General features: G+C 43.7%; 1 long non-coding RNA gene across 2 annotated transcripts in view; it reads left to right on the forward strand.

Moving 5' to 3' along the window:
* The window catches only part of LOC146400229 (uncharacterized), an 84,382-nt gene that overhangs the window by 45,659 nt on the left and 15,678 nt on the right, over positions 1 to 23,045 (forward strand). The window contains exons 2-3 of one of the 2 annotated variants that reach the window (XR_014816879.1): positions 921 to 1,024; positions 15,334 to 15,544. This is a non-coding gene — a long non-coding RNA (uncharacterized LOC146400229). The remainder of the gene's footprint in view (positions 1 to 920; positions 1,025 to 15,333; positions 15,545 to 23,045) is intronic. The other variant, XR_014816878.1, reaches the window with a different exon arrangement.

The raw sequence follows: 23,045 nt of genomic DNA on the forward strand, positions 1-23,045 counted from the left end.
GCCTGCACACACAGGGGTTGGCCTGGCCTTCCAGAAAGGTCCAACTCTGATTCAGGTCCTTTTGGAGCTGGGCACAGCCTAAAGGAGGGAGGAAAACTCTCTCTATGGGGCTGGAACACAGTCTCCTCACACACTTGTCCATCTGGCTGAACGGATGCTGTTTGCAGGCGGAGTGAAACAGGAACTGGTCCCTGCGGGTGCAGCTCCTCCATTTCTGGTGCAAATGCCTCCAGCTCCTAAAAGCAAGGAGGGCCCAAAGAGGCCGTGTGTGTGTCTTGTATGAGTTAAGGGCCTGCTGTGACTCCGTCAGAGACTTGTACCCAGAAAGAAGCTTTGGGAGAAGACATGGACAGGGACAGGTGGATTGTTCCCGGCCACGGTGAGAGAACATGGAGGCTCCCAATGCTCAGGGACCAGCCTTTCCTCGATGCCTTTGTGCAGGAATTTGATTAAACAGAGACATAATCAGGCTGACCCGCTACCCCTGGAAGGATTGACTTCGGGGCAATGTAGCCTGTGAGAGAGCGGGAGTTATGCAGGCTGCAAAATTATCCCATAAATCCTGAAATGGTCTAAAAAAAAAAAAAGAAAAAGAAGAAGAAAAACAAAGCAAATCAAGATGAATAAATATTAATGAATTGCCTCCTCTCTGTGGCGAGAGGAACGTGAGGCAGAGCCAGTGACTCTGTCAGCAGATACTATTGACTGACTATTTCATGGAGCAGGGGAGGTGGGCCTCAGAGGTGGGTGGTCACTTGCCCGTGCAGTGACAGCATCCGAAGGCCTAAAAAAGCTGCGGGAAAGGAAAATTTCTTTGAGCAGAAGGCTGGGTTTTCTACACACTTTCTGGGGTGAGTTGGCCCTGGCATATGGTGTACACGATAACAGAGCTGCGTTGACTGAGTGAAGATTCTTTGCAGATGCTTCATAGATAGCATCTCTACCACGGAGCTAATATTCCGGCACCTCCTGATGAAGGAGACTGAGGCTTAGAGAACGTGACGTGCCCCACATCACATGTCTGGTAAGAGGCAAAGCTGGGACTCGAACCCAGGGCTCTCTTGATTCCCAAACCTAAATAGTACCCTCCAATGCAGCTCATCACAGTTCGCCCCCTTCCCTCTTTTCCATGTATTGTCTGGGCATTGCACCCTGTCTCCAAGGCTTGGTATGATCCCTCCATCGACTTTGCAGGGGAGACAGCCTCTCACGTAGTAGGTGCTCGATCAGTCCATCGATATTTGTCGAATTGGATGGAATTTCCTGCCAGGAGAAGAAAATGGTTTTGCCCTGTTCTCATAAACAGGTGGAAACTCACAAAATACATCTTCCCACCGGGGGTAGATAACCCGTGCAGCCTGACCTCCTCAGAGGCAGACACAAGGGATGTCAGCTTTCCAATCATTACTGTTATTATTATTATACGGGTGCCATGCACTTGAACAGGTGATGCACAAGTGAAAGACCCGACAACAAATGGTTCTTAAGAGGCAGCCCCGACTGCAGCACCACCTCTATCAGTGGGGACCCCCCGGGGGGCTGCTAATCACACCCCTTTCCCCAAGCACTGAATTCACTTAAAACACTTTTTTTTTTTTAATTAACAAATGGAAGAACAGGAGCCGACTTTCTCCCGCCTCCCTGTCACGTCCCCACCCAGCAACAGCTAAAACATTTCGCTTGTCAGTCAGTGGTAAATACCAGGTCTAAGCTTTGTACAGTCCATCCCCAGAATAGACGTTGCTAATGGCCTTGCTGACAGCCTCTGAGTTCTGAAGCATATGTGAGAGCAGAGAAGAGAGGAGGCCAGTGGGAGGGGAGCAGCAAGGCAGGAGAGGGTGCAGGCAGGAGTGGGTGGGGTTGCATATCCTCCTTTTTGGGAGCCTCATTCTGCCTCCAATTTTGTTTCCACTCTTGCAATTTTCCCCTGAAAGCTTTCTCAAGTGCCCACAGCTCTCCGAGGGCCGAGCAGTTCTAGCCTAAGGAGCGGAAGGAAAAGGCAGAGAGAGAAAAATGGCCCCAGCTTCAGGGCTCCTCACAGACCCTCAGGGGGCCACAACCCTCGGGGACAATGCCCACCGTGCCCTCTCATTCAAGCAGGTGCTACCCAGTCAAAGCAGGCCTTTCTTCCCCGGGGCTGGGGGTGTTCATTTTCCCGCGGGGAGTGGAGAGTGATTAGCCCTGCAGTTCCTGCTTGGTAGTGAGGTCAGCCAGTCAATTTGTCCAAACATCTGATGATCACTCGTCAGGCAATGGACGGGCTGGTTCTTCCTCTCAATGAGAAGGAAAGGGGAATAAAGCCGGGGAGTGATGGATAACTAGGATGCTTCATTCATACAACTGAAGTCATTGCTATCGGGCTACGGCCTTGTCACCGGTTATATGAATAAGATCCAGCCGCATCCTCAAGGCGTCCTCAGCCCTACTTGTCTTTGTCAGATCCTCTGACCATCAGTTGAGCAGATGCTTCAATTCACGTTGGAGGGACTTGAGTATCAGTTACACAACCTGTACAAGGGGAACAAAGTAAAGTTCTCCCAACTTTTTCTGAAATGAATCCCTGTGCAAACACACATACCAACCCTTCCAAGCCTTCTCCCCACATAATTAGGTCACCCGTACCCCCACCCCCTCACAGTTCTCTTTCTGGGTCATGTCTCTTACCCTACTTCATGTCTACTAAGGTGGACTGTGTGTCACTTGCTATTACTAGATGCCTAGTGGCCTTACCTATGACACAAATACTACAAATACCCCCCCCCCTTTTTGTCTTTTCTAAGGCCACACCTGCAGCATATGGAAGTTCCCAGACTAGTTGGAGCTGTAGCTGCTGGCCTACACCCCAGCCATAGCAATGCGGGATCCGAGCCACGTCTGTGACCTACACCACAGCTCGTGGCAACGCCGGATCCTTAACCCACTGAGCGAGGCCAGGGATCGAACCTGCCACCTTATGGTTCCTAGTCGGATTCGTTAACCACCGAGCCACGATGGGAGCTCCAAATACCCCATTTATGGATGGGAAAACTGAGGCTTATAATTGCTAAGTAATTTATCCCCATTGATCATAAACCTGGGCCACCTCGCTGCAGCTTCTCCTATGTGCCTTTCTGTCTCACTGAACCTGCATTGGTCTGGCCCTCATCCCTTCAGTGACAGGTGTGTCACCTCTTCTTTCCATGAGAAAAAGAATATCAGCTTCCCGGCTCCTGCATATGCAACAGATCACAGACTGCAGATTACACAGGTGTGAGGACACTGAGCTTTCTCCTTTCTGTTCTTGTAGACAACTACCACCGGATTGTGTCTGAGACAACCTCAAAGGAGAGGCCACAGGGCTCAGGGGACAACTGGTACCATACCATGCTTCAGGGCCCTTGTTGACTCATTTATAAGGTTTTTCTTTTCTTTTCTTTTCTTTTCTTTGTCTTTTTGCCATTTCTTGAGCCGCTCCCGTGGCATATGGAGGTTCCCAGGCTAGGGGTCAAATCGGAGCTTTTACTGCCGGCTAACGCCACAGCCACAGCAACACGGAATCCGAGCCACGTCTGTGACTTACACCACAGCTCATGGCAATGCTAGATCCTTCACCCACTGAGCAAGGCCAGGGATTGAACCCGCAACCTCATGGTTCCTAGTCGGATTCGTTAACCACTGAACCATGGCGGGAACTCCTATAAGGCTTTTCTTGACCTCTATCTTGAGCGTAGTTGTAGTGAATTCCAACATCTTAGGAGAGAAGGACAGGTTTCACAGTAGTGTAACTCATGGCACAGTGTCTCTGCAGACAAATTGACATTCCCCAGGCAGCCAAGGGTTTATTTTTAAGGGTAAGGATAATAGCACTCTTTCCGAGGCCTTCGTTGCTCGTCCTGATTTGACTTCACCGTCTCAGGAGGACTGCACCCCCATTTTCTCCAGAACATCAACTTTAATTTAGAGGCCCGTCAAAGACCTTTGAAGGCCTAAATCTTTCCCTTCCAGCTGGTCAGCGGTATTGGCATATTAATCTATTTAGTAATTATGCGAACAAGCTCTGACCATGTGTTACTGAAAATTAAACTATCAAAATGTGTCCAATCAAATCGCTCAATTTCTCGATCCCACCGTGTTATTAGATTCAACATCGAGATTAATTACAAAGCAATGGGCCAGGTCGGCCAGATGTTGCACCAACTCCAGTCAAGGTACTTCTGTTTCTCCACCTACCATCTCTGCAGACTCAGCCGCTGTTTCTACAGTTGCTGGTCTGGGTCAGGGTTACATTAGCCTAAACATGGCTGGCATTGACTGAGTCAAATGCTCTTGCATCTCCTGCTCCTTGCTGTTCAAGGCCATTGTCAACAAATGATCTGTCCCACGAGGTCACAAGGGAGTGAGAACTGCTATCCAGATTTGAGATAAAGGAAAGAGACTGCTGCTTGGAGGGAATTATCACAGCAGGGACTGGAAGACACTCAGGTGGGTTCTAGCCCAGAAGTCACAATCTTTTCCCTCATGCCATAATTTCTTGGTAAAATGCATTTCTTCCTAGTTAGGCGGTGTCACTTGTTTTGTAAATACCACCAGCTGGAAATACGCAGGGTGCCATGGAAAGAGCAGGACTGCAGGAGTTGCACGTAGGTGGTCTCATTCAGGCTCCATGCCACTTGCCAGATGACCAAGGGCAAATCAGTTTTACCATCTCTGAGCATGTTTAGTGCAAAATGAGAAGGTAAAATACCTACCTGACAGGGCAGGCGTAACTGTAACAGAGCGTACAGCATGTGCCTGGCATTTTGTGTGGTGATTAAGCCCTTTCTTGAGTCAGACCATCCGGAGTTCCAGTCTTGCTCTCCACTCTGCTAATTACCAGCTGGATGACTTTTAGCAACTGACCTAAACTTTTCAAGCCTGTTTCTTCATATTTAAAATGGGATAATGAGAGAATCTGTATCATCAGTAGGATTAAAATATAATTCAAGTGCATGCTTAGAAGATAAAAAAGAAAATAAAAGGCAGTCGATGCATATTCAAGAATGTTACTATTATTATTTTTATGGACTATGTAGTAGCCATACAGAAAATATTGGTTTCCTTCTCAACTCTCTCCTTTTCTTGCCTGACCTTTATGTCTCTCTAAGGCCCTCAGCGTCGGAAAAGAAGCCTTGGAATCATATGATACAATCCTTTATGCCATAGAGACATTGGTTTATTTAATAATAAGATAAGATTCTGCAATTGCAAATCCAACTATTTCCTTAAAAGGATATGCAGGGGTATGTGGACTGTATTTTGTTTCACTGAATACCTTAGGATGCAAGTGTGGGAATTTGAGCTAAGATTGGTTTTTTAGCGTAATAGAGAAGGAAAATAAGGAGCGAGGTCCTGAGGAAGAGGGTTAAGAACAGAGAGGCGGAAATGAGAATAGAGAAGGAGAGACAACAGAAAGAGGAAAGTTCTTAAGGTGACCCTCTTCTCCGTCACCGCTTAAAACATTAGTGAAGTACCACCGAAGGCTTCTTGTGAGTTGATTTCTTGTGGAAGCCAGAAAACAAACTAATTTTTGTTAATGTGATGAAGAGATGGAATGAGATTCGTGAAGGAAGGAGCTGGGTCAAGTATAACCGAAGATGTAAACATCCAATGGATCAGTCAAAATATTCTCGGCAATGTTAGGATTAAAATTTGGAGTTTTAAAATAGTGAAAGTCAACTTCGATTTGTACATGAAATGTAAAAAAATCATGAGAAAATGCTGAATAACAAGCAGGATAACCTACAAAATCATAAATATTAAGCAATCAAAGAGCCAAGGATATACACGAAAACCGAAGGAAGTGGAAATTGCATAGCCCTTCTAGGAAAGAAGAGAGATCCATGATGATTTTCATCCTAATAAAATAGTGGAAGAAGGAGGAAGCCATCTTCCTGCACATGTAAGAAGAAAGCAGCTAGAATATCAATGAATCTGTAATGTTCAAAATTGGATAGAAATGATGGTTCAAAATCCATAGGAGTTCTAGAAATAAAGATTCTAAACCCACTCACTAACTCATTTCCATTGATTTTCATTAAGCATTCATGCAGAGCAGTGGAGGTTAGGGCAAGAGAGCTATGAAAGTCTTCTTGAAATGAATCTTCTGAAGCCTACAGAGCAGGAGAATTGAAAAAAACCTTCTGGTAATTTAGATACCAAACTCTACAAAAGGAATATTCCTAATCCTGACCTCAGATCATTTGAAACCTGTGATAAACTGAGTGTAATGAAAGCAACAACCAAGCTCTGATTTAGCTCAACCATAAACTAGATTGACTCAACCCCACAAACAAGAAGTTAGACAGAAGAAGAGCATGTTCTGTTTCTGGAGTAAATGTTATTATTCTATCTTCTCTTGTATTTTTTACCCAAAATGCCTGATATTCAATCAAAAGCTATAATACAAAATATCAAGTTTGTTAAAGATAAGAAAAGACTTGGGAACTTTCACAGATTGGAAGAGAATAGGAGACATGACAACTACATGCAACATAGTATCCTGCATTAGATCTGGGAAAAGAAAAAAGACAATAGTAGAAAAACTAGTTAAATTTGAGTAAAGACTAAGATTGAGTCTTTAATGAATGGTATTGTACCAATGACATTTCTTAGTCTTGATCATTGTACAATATGGTTGATTACATAAGGTGTTAACATGGGGGAATCTGGGGTAAAAGTATACTGGAATGCTAAACTATTGCTAAAACATACGAAAGTTTTAAACTATCTCAAAATTACAATAAACTCTACAAATGCTCAGAAAGCAAGAAGATATGACCTATCATCAAGGGAATAAAGAGTCAGTATGAACAGTCACAGAAATGATCCAGATATTGGAATTACAAGAGAGGGAGTTTAACTATGATCAGTATTCTACACAATTTTACAGAAAAAGCACAAGAGAGGAAATACATCAGGGGAACTTCTATTTTATGGAGGAAAAAAGGCCAAATGGAAATGCTAGGAATGAAAAACAAACTGTAGACATCTAGAAGTCTTTCAATGGAGTATCAACAAATAAGACCAGTGAAAAGAATTGGTGGCCTTGATGACAGATCAATAGAAATTATCTGAAGTGAAATATAAGAGAATAAAGAGCATTAAAAAAGAAAGAAAGAAAAGAAGATCTGAGCTTTGTGACACATCATAAAAGGAGCCAACGCTGATGTATTTGGAGCTCCAGAAAGAAACAAGAGAAAAAATGAGGCAGAAGAAATATTTGAAGAGACAGGAAAATTTTCAAAATGGATGAAAGACAACAAAGCTATGAGTTATTCTGCAAATAATCCAAAGAAAACCACATTTGACATTTTCAAAAGCAGACAAAATAAAAAGATATTTTACACATAGGGGAAAAAATAAGAATGGCAGTTGCCCTCTTAGTTGAAATAATGCAGGCCAGAAAACAATGGAATACTATCTTTGGAGTACGGAAAAGGGAAAAAAAAATAAAACAAAACTACTAAGCTAGAATCCCATACCCAGAGAAAATATCCCTCAGAAATATAGACAAAATAAAGACAAGTTCCAATAGTAAAAGTTTAATTTACTTCAGCAGATGTGCAGGATGAAAAATGATAAAATGCTTCAAGCTGAAGGGAAATGAGACCAGATAAAAACCTCATTTTACTGGAAGGAACGAAGAACTCTAGAAATGGCAAATAGGACCATAAATCATATAATTGGCTACAACAATATATGGGGAATTTTTTGTCTTTTAAAAAAAATTGTGTGCAGTTGACCTGCAATGTTGTATTAGTTTCAGGTATACAGCAAATTGAATTAGTTATATACATACATATACCCATTCTTTTTTTCATGTAGGTTTATTGTGGGATTTTTAACATATATAAAATACACGATATAGAAGCACAAAAGGCAGAGAGATGGTAGTTAGAAATAAATTGTTCCAAGGTTTTTACATTGTTTATCGAGAAGTAGTTAAAGATAGACTGTGATACGTTAAAAAGACATTGTAATCTCCTATAAATCCATGTATACACACAGATAATACAAAGGGGCACAATGAAAAATTTAATAGGAGAGAAAAAAATTGACTACTAAAAAGATCACTTTTATTCACCAAAAAGAAGGTAGGCAATTGATAATTGAGTGACAAAATGCACATGGGACAAATTTTAATAACACACCAGATGGCAGATTCAACTACAGGCATATCAATATCTTTATTAAATTTAAATGGACTAAACACCCCAATTAAAAGAGAAAGACTGCCAAACTGGATAACAGAACAAAACTAAATCACATGCTATTTATAGGTGGTACACCTTAAACATAAAATCACAGGTTAAAAGTAAACAGATGGGAGTTCCTGTTGTGGCTCAGTGGTTAACAATCCGACTAGGAACCATGAGGTCGCGGGTTCAATCCCTGCCCTTGCTCAGTGGGTTAAGGATCCCGCATTGCCGTGAGCTGTGGTGTAGGTTGAAGATGCGGCTCGGATCCTGCGTTGCTGTGGCTCTGGCATAGGCCAGTGGCTACAGCTCCTATTCGACCTCTAGCCTGGGAACCTCCATATGCTGCAGGTGCAGCCCTAAAAGGACAAAAAGATAAAAAAATAAATAAAAAAGTAAAAAGATGGGAAACAGTATACACATGTGTGATGGACAGATTCTGAGGTGGCCCCTGAGGTCCCTGATCCTGATGCTTACACTTGTGTGTCATCCTCTCCCCTTGATGGTGGGCAGGACTAACGCCTTGTAACTAACAGTATGGCAATAGTGAAGACTTGTCACTTCCATGGCTACATTGTATAATATTGTAGCACTTATCTCACCACAGGACTCTCTTACTTTTCTGACGAAGCAAGTGGGCATCCTGAGGAGGCCCACAGGGCAAAGGACTGTGGGTAGCCTCCAGCCAGCCATCAGCAAGGAACTGAGGGTGGCCTGCAGCCGACAGCCAGCCCCAAGCCGGGACCTTCAGTTCAACAGGATACCAGTGACTGAATTCTGCCAATAACCACGTGAGCTTGGAAGTGCATCCTTCCTCAGTCAAGCCTTAAGATGAGAACTCAGCCCCGGCCAATGCAGTCACTGTAGCATTGCAGAGAACTCATCAGAGAATACATCCAAGTTGGGTCAAACTCTTACCCCCCAGAAACTGTGAATAATCAATGTGCTCTAAGTTGCTAAATATCCCATAATATTGTTATGCAGCAATAGAAAGCTAATACTCTATGCAGGCACAAACATGTGAAAACTGGTGTGGTTATACTCATATGAGACCAAACTGTTCTCAAGTTGAAGAGAACTACTAGAGACAGAGAGAAATATTTCCCAAAGATAAAAGAATCGATTTACAGGGTAAATTTTTAAAATTGTATTGAAATATAATTGACATATAGTGCTATATAAATTTAAGGTATACAGCATAATAAGATATATACATATTGCAGAATGATTACAAGTTTAATCATCTATAACTTCATATTGTTATAATATATATGATTTATATATAAATGTGTAAAATATATATTTACATAAATATATATATAGCGATGTGAAATTGTAGGATCTGCTCTCCCAGAAATTTTCAAATATATACAGAGTCAATTTACTGCAAGACATAGCAATCTTAAATGTGTATGCCCCAATAACAAATCTTGCAAATACATAAATTTAAAAAAAAAGACAAAAATAAGTAGAAATAGACAAATCTATATTCATAACTAAACATCTTTTTAAAAATGAATGCAAAATTGGCTTTTTGAGAAAGACAAAAACAGAGAGACTGCAGGAAAGCAACACTGCAGTAGAAGGAGCTGTTAAAGGAAGTTTTTCCATGGAAAGCTCACTCTATCATATAGAAATTTTGGATCTGCACAAATGATGAGTGTCAGAAATGGTAAAAATACATGAAAAGATTAAATACTGTATTTCTCTTATTTCAGTCACTTTAAAAGAAAATTAATAGTTTATAGCAAAAATAAAGGATTTTGTGGGTCATAACATGTATAGAGTTAAACTATATGAAAGCAATAGGACAAAGGATTAGAGAGAAAAAGAAGACACTATATATGCAGTGGTACAATACTGTTTAAGACAAACTGTGATAAGATAAAGAGACACTGCAAATTCTTAATCGCTAAACAAACAAAAAATTTTAACACAGGTATATTCAAAAGACCAAGAGTGAAAATAAACGCTCAATTCCAAATTAGGCAGAAAAAGAGGTGGGAAGCCAAATAACAGATGGACACATAGAAAATAACTAGCAAGATCACACATTTAAATATAACCATTTCAATATTTATGTTGAATATGAAAGGTCTAAAACCACTATTGAAACATATAAATTATCAGTGTGGATGAAAAGATCCGCACACACGCTACTTATAAGAAATGCACATCAATTATATCAACATACATAGCTTGAAAGTGAAAGGATGCTAACAGATTCAACGTGAAAACGCCAATCAAAAAAAAGGTTAAGCAGTTCCTTCTTTTTTTCCTTTTGTCTTTTTAGGGACGCACCCAGGACATGTGGAAGTTCCCAGGCTAGGGGTCAAATTGGAGCTGCAATGGCCAGCCTACACCACACCACAGCCACAGCCACAGCAATGCCAGATCCAAGCTGCATCTATGACCTATACCACAGGTCTCAGCAACTCAGGATCTTTAACCCCCTGGGGGGGGGGCAGGGACCAAAACTGTGTCCTCGTGGATACTAGTCGGGTTTGTTACCACTGGGTCACATGGGGAACTCCAGGAGAAGTTCTTAGCATAGGTAAGTACTCAATAAATATTAGCCACAAGTAGATGTGCAGTCACCTCAGGTGACTAGGAGAACTGCTCACAGTTGGTTTAAGACAAAGAGGGACGCTGAGCCGTGAGCTGGACCCTGTCAGCAGGGATTCGTGAATTTGGGAATTGTTAACCATTTGTGGGCAAAGTCCTACCAATCTCTCCTCTCTTGCCACTTAAGCAGCAGTGACACCCCAGTTCTGATGCTTAGCAAAGTACTCAAGTTTTATGTGTCCGCATCCGTATATACATGCCTCTATATATATTTTTTCATCGTTGGTCTTTTGTCTTTTTAGGGCCGCACCCTTGGCACATGGAGGTTCCCAGGCTAGAGGTCTAATTGAAGCTACAGCTGCCGGCCTATACCACAGCCAGAGCAACACCAGATCTGAGCTGCATCTTCAACCTACACCACAGCTCACGGCAACTCGGGATCCTTAACCCACTGAGCAAGTCCAGGAATCGAACCCGGGGACCTCATGGTTCCTAACCAGATTCATTTCCGCTGCACCATGACGGGAACTCCATATATTTTAGTTTTTGCTTGTGATAATTGAAATTTTCAAGAGCCAAAAAGCAATTACGGAAAAGTAGAAAGTGCATGAAGCCAGACTCCTTCAAATCCCAGCTGCACCATTTTAAACTATGTGATTTTGGAGAAATTACTTAAGCCCTTTCCCAAACCCATTCCCTCCTCTGTAAAACGGATTCATAGTCCTTATTTCACAGGTCTGTCGAGATAATTAACTGAGCCCATTTATGTGAATCCCATAGTATAATACCTGGCATAGGTATATGCTTAGTATGGATCCTGTTCTCCTAACTTCCTATGAGATACAGGGATGTCTTTGGCATACTGGGGAGGATGGTAGAAGCCAGTCTGTCCCTGGGGGTAGGAAGGTGCCCAAGGGATGTTTTTTTTTCACAGTTGGAAGCAATGTGGCCCGGATGTCTCACATAACTTAATGGGCAAGGTCACCTTCTCCAACTCAGTTTGGCATCAGCAAAGTCAAAACCCTGGTGAATGTTCATCTTCGTCTCTCATGGGACAAAACTGGAAAGCCCATGTCCCATGTATTTCAAATCCTCAGCCTGACAAATCAGCAGCAGTTACTGAAGATGTTACAGTGATAACTGTAATGAAACAACGGAGTTAAGAAAGTCAGCAGCAAACATCTGTAATTCTTTAAGGTAGAAGTGGCTTTGGGAGAAAATCTAAATCAGACTTTCAAATAAGAGTAAAATCTATAAGTTCATATTTTTATTCAACAAATTCTCATCATGGACAACTAAGTGCCAGGTATTAGATCACAAAATCAATGCCACTGACATCATTCTCTACTTCCTGGTAGCAAATTATTATTTATGGCAGCAGGTGAATAAGAAGTTCTTTACAGGTGGTCAAACTAATTCCTAGTCCTCTGCCGTGGTGTAATTTTTTCATTTCTGTTCAAGATTGGCCGTAAAACCTCCATGCCTTTCTTGGGGCTGGAACCAAAGCCGAGGTTAAACCCCCTGCCTTCCAAAGATGGAGCACAGCCGAGGAATGAATTCATCTTGGAAGTGTTTTCAGCAGGTGATCTGCTAGACTCATTAGAATAACCACCTGGTTCATTAGCCGATATCCCTGGTTCAGCGGATAATACATCTGACTAAACAGGTGAAGCATTATGCGTTTTAAAGAGGGACCCCTTTCCACCCCGACCCTCACCTCCTACAGTAGCGGCAATGTTACTGCTCGAGCATCTTTGTTTACTTCTGTTCTCTTTCCCCTTTAATGTGTGTCCCTGTAACCCGAGGGACCACAGGCAGGTGTGTAATACATACTGTGCTAATACAGGCAGAAATCCGGATTTGGCTATTTCAGTAAATCGCTGTCATCTAGAATAATTCTGAATTCTGTTAAAAAAAAAGGGAGGGGGGGACTCAATTTTCTGTGTAGTCAGAATGGGGTTGTTTTTAGCTAGCTGAGATTCACAGCCATGAAATCTTTGTTTGCAAATCAGGCCTCTTTTCAACAATGCTGGGTGTGGGGACCAAAATAGCATTTCGAGAGTCACTTCTCACCCTCAGTCTCCTCCATCTACAAAAGGGGGCGGGGGGTGTGAGATCCCCGAAGGAGGAACAGTTGTTCCCTTGCTGATACTCTTATCACAACCAGGGACAAACAATCCCCGGAGACATCCAAGCTCAGGCTCATGAAATGTGCCCAAACCTGAATTTTGGATGCCTTAACACGGGGGAGGGAAAGCTAGAAGGAGTCAGAACCCTCTGGAGGGCTTATTAAATCATGGATTTCTGGGTCAAATGGTGTCCTGGTAAATGTTTAACAACCTGCTTCCTTTGGGAGAAAAGACGTGATTTGCAATTGCCAATTTCTGTGGTGTAAATACCCTCACAATAGTCAATTTCAAGCTACCATGAACCTGGGACAAGATGTACAATTTTCTCTCCAGAGCTTACCCTAGCCAGCTCCAGCACCACTAGCTGGACCCTACCTGCTTGACTTGAAAGGTCTGTGGTAGAGCTTGAGAATTTGCATTTCCAGCAAGTTCCCAGGCGGTGCAGATGATGCTAATCCAGGATTTTTAGGTGCCAGGTGTGGGAATTTCTTCAGGCTTTGGAGGACTTGCCACCCTCCAAATACCCTCTCTTAAGACCTCATATTTCTTTTCCCATTACATCCTGCAGAGGTTCAGTGCAGGCTATTGGAAAGAACACTCAACCATGCGGACCTGGCTCTGGGCTATAATCTTTAGGAAAGTGAAGTAAACCAGTTTTCCAAAAGGAAGCCATGTATGTTGCTGTCTTCTGTTGACTCCTCTCCCTTTTTTTTTAGCATGGCTGTCAAGAACCAAGTCTTAATTCGTCTTTCTCTTCCTTGCCGAGGCCAAAAATCCACTGGTATACTGGCCTGCGACCATGAACTATAGATTTCACAGCTGTCACTCACTCGATCTTTAAACCATCCACCTATTCATCTATTTATTGGTTCATTAATTTGTACTATGATGTGTGAATCCCTACTCTGTTCCAGTCACTGGGGACTGGGGACATAGTGGTGAATGTAATAGGCACAATGCATGACCCACAAAGCTTATACAGTAATAAAGGAATATATGTATACACACACACACACACACGTATACGTATACACACACATATATATTAGGGAAGGCAAATGTTAAATATCAATTAGATTTTCAATGACCTTCGAAGAAAAAGCCCAGAATGCTATGTGGGGTCCCATAGAACAAGGAGGCAAAAACGGACTCTCTGAGGAAGGGAAGATAAATTGAGACCTAAAGAGTTTCCCAATGAGAGGGGTTGGTGGTGGTGGGTGTGTGGCAGGGAATACTTATTCCAGGAAGCAGGAGCAGATGGAAGGGAAATATGGGCCAAAACGGGGTTAGAGAGAGAGGTGGGTTCTGGACTTTATTCTGGAGCGGGGGGAACCATGGGAGAATCCCACGCAGAGGAGTACAGCATCGTATCTGGGCTAAGGAAATGTTGCTTTTGGATGTGGTGCAGCCACCAATTTACATGTTTCTGAATGGCAGAGGTATGCCCGTCATGTTAGGTTATGACTGGTCTTGAGCCTCCTTCTCTCTGGGTCAGGGATACCGCCTCTGTAGCGCCCTCTCGTGGTGATACTCCAGGCATCCAGCAAACGGTAACCTATTCAAGGTCAAGAACGCGATCTTCGGAGTACCCGTTGTGGCTTGGTGGTAATGAACTTGACTAGTATCCATGAGGACACAGGGTCAATCCTTGGCGTTGCTGTGAGCAGTGGTGTAGGTCACAGATGCCGCTCGGATCCCGTTGCTGTGGCTGTGGTGCAGGCTGGCGGCTACAGCTCTGGTTCAACCCCTGGGAATTTTCATAAGCTGTAGGTGAGGCCCTGAAACAAAACAAAACAAAAAGCCAAATGCTCTCTTCATTCCTTCTGTTTTCCTGTTGTCTCTAGAATGGTACTGGGTACCTTCTGGTTCACGGTAAACAGCCATGGGGTACTGAAAAGAGCACTCAGTGCAAGAAGATCAGGCTTCCATACTTGCTACTCACCAGCTTTGAGACCTTTGTGGTGGGCACATAACCTCTCTGAACTTCAGCTTTCCCACATGTCAAAAAAGAAAACCAGGAGTTCCCATTGTGGCTCTGTGCGTTAAGGATCTGGTGTTGCCACAAGCTGTGGCACAGGTCACCGAGGCAGCTTCAATCCAGTGTGACAGTGGCTGTGGTGTAGGCTGGCAGCTGCAGCTCTGATTTGACCCCTGTCCCAGGAACTTTCATATGCGACAGGTGTGGCCCTAAAAAGAAAAAAAAGCAAAAACCTATAGGCATTGCATAAAATTTTGTGAAAGAGCCGAATAAGATAGCGCAAGCAAAAACTCCAGAATGCTGTGCATGTGGGAGGTGATACAGGTGGTGATGGAGCTGGTGGGGATGACGGTCCCAGCCATCCCCCAGCACCGTCTCCTACTTCCCTTCTTGCACAGAATTACCCAACCAATAAGCTCCCGTTTTACATCTACCTCACCTTTTACAGGTTGGGACCTGGGACCACGGACCACACCCACTCCTGGCTGTTCCTCTCACGGCTCGCCATCCTGCTCTCTCTGACCTCTGAGGTTCCTTCTTGATAACGTCTTCCTCATATCGGTGTCACTCTGGCTTCTGGGGTAGAAGAGGGGCACTGTGGCTTGGGGAAGTATTTTTCAAACGGAAGGTCATGAAGCACCCCCATCAAAACTATCCAGGTACGTATTAAACCTGCCCCAGCTCTGCGAAATCAGAATCGTATGGGCACTTAAGGTTCCCAACGCAGCCGTGGTGGAGACTAACCCAGGCTTTGAACCCACCCAACAGGGAAGTGAATACACAAGCGCCACCCCTTGACCGTACTTTCTTCATCTATACTTTTGATCATAGCTTTTGTTAATCTCTACTTTAGTTAGGGGTGGGAGGGTTAAATAAGATAAAGTATGTGCGGTGCTTAAAACAGCTCTTGGCACTTAGAAAGCACTTGATAAATGGTCACATTTTTTATGTCGCCCTGGCTTCTTAGAAGCCCTGTGCGTGGGCGGACGGGGAGCTAATGTCTCAAAAAGCAAAATGAGTTACCGGAGGTCGCACAGCTAATTAGCAACTGAGCAGGACAAACACCCAGAAAGCCTAAATCTGAATCGAGCACTATTTCCGCCCTACCAGGCTGTTTCCTTTGAGCCCCAAACGTCCCCGAATGCTTCTCTTCCTCGGACGGGTCTCTGGGTGGCTGAGCAGAGCTCCCTTTCATTAGCGATGTATCAGGGGTTGCTTTGTATCTTGCAAACCGATAACCAGCCCAAGCTCAGTTGACCTACAGAATCCCTTCTGATAGAATTGAGTTTGCATTATCTGACAAGTAGCCCATCTTATAACATTTAGGTAAATTGCAGAGCCTGCCCTCCTGACCTCCACAACCTGCCCCAGGGCTCTGAATCCTCTGCCTTTCTTGCCAGGCACCGCACCCCCCTTCCAACTCCCTTTTTCAAACAGATCCAGACACTTGTGTTCAGGGAGGCACTGTGGTTGTGGGTGCCGACTTCATGCTAAGCACGCAGGAATACAAAGCCCAAAGCACTCCCCTCACAGATCGCAGCCCTGCTTTTTTGAGACTGGGGTTGATTTAATTTAGATAGAGAAGATTTCTTGTGATATGCCTGTCCCAGCCTACCCTTGAGAACAAAAAAGGCAAGAGCCTCTTGGAGCCAGACGCTGGAACACAGCACACTGTCCCTGTCGCCTTTCTGTATCTCCTGTGCGGAATTAAGAGTGTCTGTGTTAAGACAGCCTTCAAACTCCCTCAAGCCAAGCCGCTCTTTATCCGGGGCCCACCCACTCAGTGCAGGAGGAGGGGGAGGGGGTTGGGCTTCCTGGGTCCTCTTCTTGCTGAGTCTGCTGTTGGCATCCTCGCGGTCCCGCATCTCCACCACTGCCCCCTTCACGCATCTGCTTTCCCACTCCTCCCCGACAAGCTACGCACAAGACAAACAGGATGGGGCAGGTTGCCTGAAGACCTCAGGTGGCCTTCTTGTAAGAGGAGGGCGCTGGGTGATTTTCAAGATCGCTTCCACCTTGGACATGACCATGCTTCCCCAGATCCCTCAGACTCGGCTCTTCCCAGGCCTCGGGCCAGGCACGGCCATGGTCCACTGTGTCCTTCTGCGCCTTTAGGGTACTGAGTAGAGGTTCCCAAATGCGTTCCACGCATGGCTCCCTTAAAGTCTTTGTCAGTTTTTTTTTGGTTTTGTTTGTTTCCCCACAGTACCCATGGGCCCAAAGAAATTGATGTTTTAAGTACTTAGTTACTAAATATGAACTAAATGAACTAAAAATCTTTGAACTGCGGACTACCTCAAGCCATCATGTTATAGTATTTGATAGCTGTTGAGTATCACTGTAGTTGTCTAGAAATGTAGAAATATTCCCTGGCATCTATGTGACTTTACGGAAGCACCCTAGGGCCCCTTGGCACAGAGTTTGGAAAGTGGTCTCGGGTGTGTAGTAAGTGTGCATAAGGCCCGGAGATCCTGGGTTTGTTATAGGATGCTGAGGTAAATTTCCTGAATGTTCCTGCCAGTTGGGTCATTTGGCATCCTTGGCACGTGGGGGGCAGGGGAGGCACCATAATTAGCCGAAGGTGGGGTCTCTACTCTCAGAAAGATATGAGTTCAAGTCCTGATCTCGATGCTTCCAAACCGTGTGACTCCTCTGGGCTCTGGTTTCTCGAGACCACGTCCTCCTCCAGCTCCAAAGCCAATGCAGAGTTTTTCCTTTACCAGCCATCGTATCCGTCTGTTTCCTGTGAGTCTGTATCTTTTTCCGAGGCTACAAAGCTGTTTCCTCATTGTGTTCACCTCACCCGTCAGCAACACTAAAATTATCTCCTTTCTTGGTCCCCTCCTCACATATAACCGTGAAGGAAAGGATATCAAATATTCTTTAAGCAGAAAAATCCGAAGCTATGGAAGAAAAAGAAATGGCATTTGCCTATAGCATAGAAAGAGGATCATTTAGAGACCACTGCTTTATGGTGTAAGGAATCTATTGGGCTCGGCGCTTAGACATTTATTTCTCTCTCTTGCCAATGCAGGTTCTAGAAACCCCAGTTCCATCCATAAAGCAAACGTCAGGGAAGCTGTAGTAGCTCTTCCCTCCACGACCAGACATTAATGCACATTGTGATGCACTAATGCCTTGAAATAGTTGTCGGCTTCTGTCTGCATTTTCTCCAAAATTCCCTTTATTGGCAACCTAAATATATGAATACTCCGGGGGTGAGACAAAGACAACTTTGGTGAGAATGAGGAGCTCATCCAGGAGGGGACACCGGCTCGGCCACCGTCCGGATTCTCTCTAAATCTCCGCCATGACGGTCTCCTTCTGCCTGGAGCCCTGCTCAGTTTGTGCTGCTGCTACTGATCTTCCTCCTTTTCTTCTCCTACTGAGCTGTAATTCACTTTTTGGTGTAGTGTTCTTGTTTGACAGTGTGCAACCACCACCGCAATCAAGATAATGACTATTGGAGTTCTCTTGGGGTCCAGTGGGTTAAGGACCCAGCACTGTCACTGCAGCAGCTCGGGTCACTGCAGAGGCTCGGGTTTGATCCCTGGCCTAAATACTTCCACATGCCACAGATGTGGCGAAAAAGTAGATAATGAGTATTTCCATAAGACCTAGCATTTCCCCGTTCTTCTTTGCAGTCCACCTCTTCCCCCTTCAAGCCCGCCAACCACTGACCTGTCTTCTCTCCTTATGGATGCGTCTTTTCTAGAATGTTACATAATTAGTTACATGGCATCTAGCTTTTACATTGTGACTTCTTTCTTGTAACACAACACACTTCTTCCATGTTGTTGCAGTAGTTTGCTCCTGCAAGAGTAGTCCACTTAATGGATTTATCGGAGCTGTTTTTGTTTTTAACCAGGTTTTTTGTGTTAACATAAATTTTCGTTAATCTTAGATCCCACCTAAGAATGGGATTGCTGGGTCATATGGGAAGGGAACATTTACTTTTACAAAAAGTTACAAAAGCGTTGACCATAATAGCTGTATCAGTTTGTATTCCCACCAGCAATGAACATGAGTTCTAGCTGCTCCACCTCCTCATGAGCACTTGAAATTGTCAGTTTTCCCCTCTTTTTGTATTTCAATTATTCTATAGTTCTGGAGTGATATCTCAACTGTGCTTGTAATTTTCCTTTTCCCTAATGACTAATAATGTTAAGCATCTTATTTGCTTATATTTGTGTAGCTTGCTGACAAACTCTATTTTTGAAATCTTTTGCCCATTTTTTTTTTTTAATCCGGTAGTTTGTTTTCTTCTTACTGAGTTGGAAAGCTCTTATGTATTCTGGATTCAAAGATTTTGAGATTTGCAAATAGTTTCTCCTATCCTTGGCTTATCTTTTCATTCTTTTACAGTGTCTGTTGAAGAACAGAAGTTTTCAATTTTTATGAGGTCCAATTTATCAATGTTTTCTTTCATAGATCATGCTTTTGATGCCAATATCTAAGGAAACTTTGTTTAACCCAAGGTCACAGAGATTTTTCTCATGTGTTTTCTCTCGAAGTTTTATAGTTTAAAATTATATATTTAAGCCTATGGTCTATTTTCAGTTTCATGTTTCTTTTTAAATTGCTTGTCTTTTAAGGCCAGAGAAACCCAGGCAGGAGGAGAGATTTGACCTAAGCCCTGTAAAAAGTTGGTCTTATGATAGTCGGGTCATCACTACATAGGCAACCGCTGTCAAGATGTAGTAGTTAAATCTTAGGCTCTGACATCTGATGCCTGGAGTCTGAGTCCATTTTTCATGTGCTAAGTTTTAGCATAGGGTGATTACTTATACTTTCTGGTGCTCAGTTGAATGAATTATTAATCAGCAAAGTTAAATTAGAAGTAGGGCTCTAGCATTTGACCTCTGTCACAAAGATTGGTTCTGAGGGAGAAAGACAAGAACTTTTAACTGGGGAACCCATTCTAAACAGTCTAAGAAAGGTGCTTTGCCGTTGACTATTAGAAAAACCAATGAGGTTATAAGATCAGGATTCTTACGTGTCTCATGCTGCATGTGGCCGTCTTTTGGCCCAGGCTCTTTGTTCTTCCCTTGGGTCTGAGTTAATCTGGACCACTGGGCCCCTTGGGTTCTTCTCACTGCTCTAATCTACTCTCTTACTTAAATGTGCCACTGCTTTATCAGATCTCCATCTTCCCAGATAATCTTGCCACTTTTTGTTTTCGAGGAGCAGCTATCTGCTTTTGCCTGGATACTTTCTTCCAACAAAGAAACTCATGTCATTATCTAAGAGGAGAGACTTACAAAGTCAGATGTTGATATGATCAAAAATATTTACCCTTTGTGTTCCCAGGCTCCAGGCAGGCCTAGCCTAAAACTTCTGGAAAGCAGACACCCCAGTATGTAGTTGAGAGGCAAAGGGACTTGGCAGGTGGGGGGTGGAAGCACGTAGGGTTTGGACTTGGATTTGGGTTCAAAGCACAATCCTGGCCCTGACTGTGCTCCTCCTGGGGAGAGGACCTCCCTGCCTCGCCTCAGGTTCCCAATCTCAGAGTGAAGAATATTTAAAGCTTTCCTTGGTTTTATGAACTTTAAATGGTGTAATAACTACACGAACTACCTGGTACATGGTGGCAGTTTTCATGATTATGCTGATGAAGTTAACTCTGCCTTCCTCAACCACCGTTTCCAGAATTCACAACCCTCATTCGGAGGAACTCTCTCCATTCTAATCCAAATGCCCCCTGCTGCTGGCCCAGCTCATTTATGACGGTCATAGCCAGTCAGTGGCCCTCGGAATATCAAATAGGAGCAAGAACATCCTAATGGCTTTTGAATTCTTTGAAAAGTACATGTGTATATAAAGTGCTGTCTACTTGTGAAGAACTCGTAGCACATCAATTACTGTAAATGCCCTAAACAGCCTCCATTGACTGCCATGTGTGATCCGAAGTTCTGATTAACAGAGGCTTTGTTTAAAAAAGAAAGCACTTCTAGGAAAGAGAAGGAGAACGGCTCCATCCACGGTTGCTGAGTTATGAGGCTGCAAAATGTCCTCCACCAGCAGCTCCCCACGTCTGGCTAGATGCCTCTCCCGGAGCACGTCTCTGCTTGGGTGCATGTAGCCCATCTGTGTGTTGGGATGCTTGGAGAGAATCAGCGGGGAACATCTTGGTTCAGCTTAAATTTTTCCCCGTTTGCCGAGGCTGGAAGTGTTATTTTGCATTCCTGGGTGAGGGGCTCTCTCATGTATCTGAATCCTGTGGCGCCCTGGTGACTCACCACAGCTCTTGGGGGCTTAGCTTTGAGTTCCCTTGACTTCGAGGTTACATACATCCATTCTTCTGGGCAGCTTTACCTTCGTTTCTGGAGCACTCATGTGCATATCTAACCCCTGCATGCACATGAGTATTCATTTGCCTGTAAGTCTTAAAAATGCTAATGCAAAGCTGGGTTGGAATTCTACAGGCCAGATTCTGACCTCAAATATTAATCATGCCGGGGTAGCCAAGGGGAGCTTTGGCCATCGTAGGGAGAAGGCGTAAGCTTACCCTGAAGCACCGCAAGACAAACCTATCGAAATGAAACTCCCATTTCAAAACATTTCACTCACCAGCAGGCTGTTCATTTTTCTCAGGTGTACATCTTGTTTCTGATGAGACAGAAGCAGTGATCTGATCAACTTTTCAATTGAACAAGAAGCAAAACAAGACACAGCCAATTCACATCATGTTTCTTGAATGGTTTTTGATAGAAATTTACTTCTCTGAATTTCGTTCTTGCTTCGTCAGGATGATCTCAAAGATGTTTTTCCTGGCTCCCCCTCTTCGCCTTGACCTCGCTTCCTCTGCCAGTTGTTTCTTCCCAGCACATTTTCGTATGTGCTGAAGAATTTTTAAAGATCGAATGGAAAGTTCAACCCTCTAGAGTTGAAGAGCCCTTTGCCAGGGGTCTCAAAGGAGTTTCTCTGGAGAGCACCTCCTCTGCCATGCTTTGCCAGGTGGGTGCCCTGAATCCAGCCAACACAGCCAGGCCCTTGGCTAGTCAGAGCATGGTCACTCTGCCAAGGGAGCCTGTGCAGACACAGCCCCCCATCTCCTTGATGGCCCTCATCTATTCATTAAACCCCTTCATTATGTTGATGCTTGTACTAGGTATTTCCTTTGGTGACGGCGCGTTTGACCTCAGTTGGCCTTTATAGCTATTATGTGACTGTGTAATATTGCCAGCTGCATTTTAGGGATAAAGATGACCCAGCTAGAAAGAGGAAGAATCAGAATTTCAATCCAGCTCTTAGGACTCCACGGCTGACCTCTTTTCCTCTGAGACTCACTGCCTTTAAATTACCATCCAATTTCCTTCCAGGAAAATGCATAAGAAACATTTCCCTTTACTAGGGACAGAGATGAGCGTCCGGGCCAAGTGGAGCAAAACCTGAAGTTAACAAATGAAAAAACGGAGGTGCCGAGAGCCTTTGTGACTTCCCTGAGGTCACAGCTATTGAGCGGGCTGAGTTAGAAACTGGCTTTGTGCCTTGCTGATTCTAAGTCTCGCACTTCCATTGCATGCATCATCCTGGGTACCCTGTCCAGCCAAGGGGATGAGAAGACTAAGGCTCAAAGGCAAAGAAAGAAAGCCAGACCCACACCACTGCCTCCTGGAGGAAACTGCCCCTTCAATTCAGGCAGATTGCCAGGTCCTAATACCTTTCATGCCCATACTATGACCCTCTACCATTTCCTAAGCTCTTGATGGTTTATTTTGCCTCTTTATATCCTGATTTGAGACAATTTTTATCAGCAATATGGAGAAGAAAAAAGCGAAAAAGTACCCATGACTGACATGCAAAATACAAACAACTCTGCGCTTTTCTTTAGGTTCTCTTAGATTTCTGTTAAATATGCCTCCTGCCATTTGTGAAAGATCTTTTTCCATTTTATCAAGAGTGACCTGGTCTAGTCGTCACAAAATAAAATTGGGGTAATCTCAGAAACACCGTATTCCAGACACTAGCTATGATTGCTGTTATTTTAGGGTAAGGTGGAGGGAAAATAGGAGTGAACTATAATGGATGGAGATATTTCCATCTCTTCAACAATATATTTTTTTAGAACAAATTCCCTATTAGCACAATGAATTTTAGACCAGCAAATCAGATAAGATTTTAGTTTGGATCTTTCTAAGTGGTGTCCCCATAACCATC

This window comes from Sus scrofa, chromosome 9, assembly GCF_054392235.1.
Source record: "Sus scrofa isolate SSC_HxYL_T2T_F1_AM1 chromosome 9, Sscrofa_HxYL_maternal_Yorkshire_Landrace_v2.0, whole genome shotgun sequence".
NCBI lineage: Eukaryota > Metazoa > Chordata > Mammalia > Artiodactyla > Suidae > Sus > Sus scrofa.